We start from the raw sequence: 3,616 nt of genomic DNA, 5'->3' as shown, positions 1-3,616 counted from the left end.
ACAACTACTCCAAGTCTCAGAGCGAGTGACGTTTGAAACGCTATTAGCATGCGCACCCCTCTAACTAGTTAGCCATTTCACATCAGTTACACCAGCCTAATCTCGGGAGTTGATAGGCTTGAAGTCATAAACAGCTCAATGTTTGAAGCACAACGAAGAGCTGCTGGCAAAACGCACAAAAGTGCTGTTTGAATGAATGCTTACGAGCCTGCTGCTGCATACCACCGCTCAGTCAGACTACTCTATCAAATATCAAATCATAGACTTAATTATAACATGATAATACAGAGAAATACGAGCCTTTGGGCATTAATATGGTCGAATCGCGAAACTATAATTTCGAAAACAAAACGTTTATTATTATCGCATATACCCTGACTCTGCGTGCAATGAACGCAAGAGAAGTGACACAATTTCACCTGGTTAATATTGCCTGCTAACCTGGATTTCTTTTAGCTAAATATGCAGGTTTAAAAATATATACTTCTGTGTATTGATTTTAAGAAAGGCATTGATGTTTATGGTTAGGTACATGTTGGAGCAACGACAGTCCTTTTTCCGCGAATGCCCACCGCATCGAATATATGCAACGCAGGACACGCTAGATAAACTAGTAATATCATCAACCATGTGTAGTTAACTAGTGATTATGATTGATTGATTGAATGTTTTTATAAGATTAGTTTAATGCTAGCTAGCAACTTACCTTGCCTTCTTACTGCATTCGCGTAACAGGTAGGATCCTCGTGGAGTGCAATGAGAGGCAGGTGGTTAGAGCGTTGGACTAGTTAATTAACTGTAAGATTGCAAGTTTGAATCCCCGAGCTGACAAGGTAACATTCTGTCGTTCTGCCCCTGAACAAGGCAGTTACCGTACCGTTCCTAGGCCGTCAATGAAAATAAGGTGTTCTTAACTGACTTGCCAAGTTAAATAAAGGTGTAAAAAAGAAAATACACAAAAAATTGGCCAAATTGGTGTACAAAAATACAGATTTCCGATTGTTATGAAAACTTGAAATCGGCCCTATTAATCGGCCATTCCGATTAATCGGTCGACCTCTATTCCAGAGTGGGTCAAAGACACTTAGAGAAACACACCGGCTGGGAGGACAGAAGGAGGGGTGCTGGTGGCTTTGGGGTGTTGAACAAAAAATACCAACACTGAAATAACTAATGTACTATATGTAATATACACAATCACCGACTGTTTCTGTTCACCATGAAGGGACATGACATCTGGTCCACCATACCAGGGCGCTTATATCATGGACCTCTTCAGAGTCTCCCTCAAATTAAAACAAAACGTTATAAAAACTACAACATGAGACAAAGCTGCTCTGTTAAGAAAAAGAATAGCAGGACTAGCCAGGCCCTGTTACAGGGACAAACACATTCCAAGAGTTCGGAGGGAGAAGTGTTGTGTAATAATATCTCTGTAGGGATGTCCTGAGGGGAAAGCCGTGTAAAATGATATCTGTGATTCTGAATATGTTTCAGAAGGAAGAGTGAATTCTAAATTCCACTGTGGATCTGGGCGTGTCCCAGCATCACAGTGATGGGATAAAGACCTATAGAATGAGAAGGTCATTAGAATTGAGAGGGGAGGTCACCCCCCCCCCCCCCCTCTCTCTCTCTATATATATATATATATATATATATATTTAAACTCAGCAAAAAAAGAAGCGTCCTCTCACTGTAAACTGCGTTTATTTTCAGCAAACTTAACATGTATAAATATTTGTATGAACATAACAAGATTCAACAACTGAGACAAAAAACACAGACATGTGACTGACAGAAATGGAATAATGTGACCCTGAACAAAGGGGGGTCAAAATCAAAATTAACAGTCAGTATCTGGTGTGGCCACCAACTGCATTAGGTACTGCAGTGCATCTCCTCCTTATGGACTGCACCAGATTTGCCAGTTCTTGCTGTGAGATGTTACCCCACTCTTCCACCAAGGCACCTGCAAGGTCCTGGACATTTCTGGGGGGAATGGCCCTAGCCCTCACCCTTCAATCCAACAGGTCCCAAACATGCTCAATGGGATTGAGATCCGCGCTCTTCCCTGGCCATGGCAGAAAACTGACATTCCTGTCTTGCAGGAAATCACGCACAGAACGAGCAGAATGGCTGGTGGCATTGTCATGCTGGAGGGTCATGTCAGGATGAGCATCCAGGAAGGGTACGGGTACCACATGAGGGAGGAGGATGTCTTTCCTGTAACGCACAGCGCTGAGATTGCCTGCAATGACAACAAGCTCAGTCCGATGATGCTGTGACACACCACCCCAGACCATGACGGACCCTCCACCTCCAAATTGATCCCGCTACAGAGAACAGGCCTTGGTGTAACCCTCATTCCTTCAACGATAAAACGTGAATCCGACCATCACCCCCGGTGAGACAAAACCGTGAGTCGTCAGTGAACAGCACTTTTGCCAGTGGTCCAGCGACGGTGGGTTTGTGCCCAATGGCGACGTTGTTGCCGGTGATGTCTGGTGAGGACCTGCCTTACAACAGGCCTACAAGCCCTCAGTCCAGACTCTCTCAGCCTATTGCGGACAGTCTGAGCACTGATGGAGGGATTGTGCGTTCCTGGTGTAACTCGGGCAGTTGTTGTTACCATCCTGTACCTGTCATTTTTGGATGTACCGATCCTGTGCAGGTGTTGTTACACATGGTCTGCCACGGCGAGGACGATCAGCTGTCCGTCCTGTCTCCCTGTAGCGCTGTCTTAGGCGTCTCACAGTACGGATATTGCAATTCTAGGCCCTGGCCACATCTGCAGTCCTCCTCAGATTCAGTAGAAAGGCCTCTTTAGTGTCCTAAGTTTTCATAATTATGACCTACCGTCTGTAAGCTGTTAGTGTCTTAACAACCGTTCCACAGGTGCATGTTCATTAATTGTTTATGGTTCATTGAACCAGCATGGGAAACAGTGTTTAAATCCTTTACAATGAAGATCTGAAGTTTGTTGGATTTTTACGAATAATCTTTAAAAGACAGGGTCCTGAAAAAGAGAGGTTTCTTTTTTTGCTGAGTTTATATATATATATATATATTGTAACGGTTGTCTTGGGAAGAAGGAGAGGACAAAAGCGCACCGTGGTAAGTGTTCATCTTATTTTAATGAAACTGAACACTTCAAAAACAAAACAACAAAGTGAAAACCGAAACAGTTCTATCTGGTGCAGACACAGAAGACTGAAAATAACCACCCACAAAACCCCAGCAGAAAACAGGCTACCTAAATATGGTTCTCAATCAGGGACAACGATTGACAGCTGCCTATGATTGAGAACCATATCAGGCCAAACACAGAAATAGAAAATCATAGAAAAACTAACAGAAAACCCACCCAACTCACGCCCTGACCATACTAAAACAAAAGACAAAACAAAGGAACTAAGGTCAGAACGTGACATATATACACAGTTGAAGTCGGATGTTTACATACACCTTAGCCAAATACATTTAAACTTAGTTTCAAAATTCCTAACATTTAAACCTAGTAAAATTCCCTGTTTTAGGTCAGTTAGGATCATCACTATATTTTATGAATGTGAGATGTCAGAATAATAGTAGAGAGAATAGTTTATTTCAGCTTTCA

Source organism: Oncorhynchus clarkii, chromosome 7 (assembly GCF_045791955.1).
Source record: "Oncorhynchus clarkii lewisi isolate Uvic-CL-2024 chromosome 7, UVic_Ocla_1.0, whole genome shotgun sequence".
Taxonomy (NCBI): domain Eukaryota; kingdom Metazoa; phylum Chordata; class Actinopteri; order Salmoniformes; family Salmonidae; genus Oncorhynchus; species Oncorhynchus clarkii.
Note: the sequence above shows the minus strand (reverse complement) of the source record.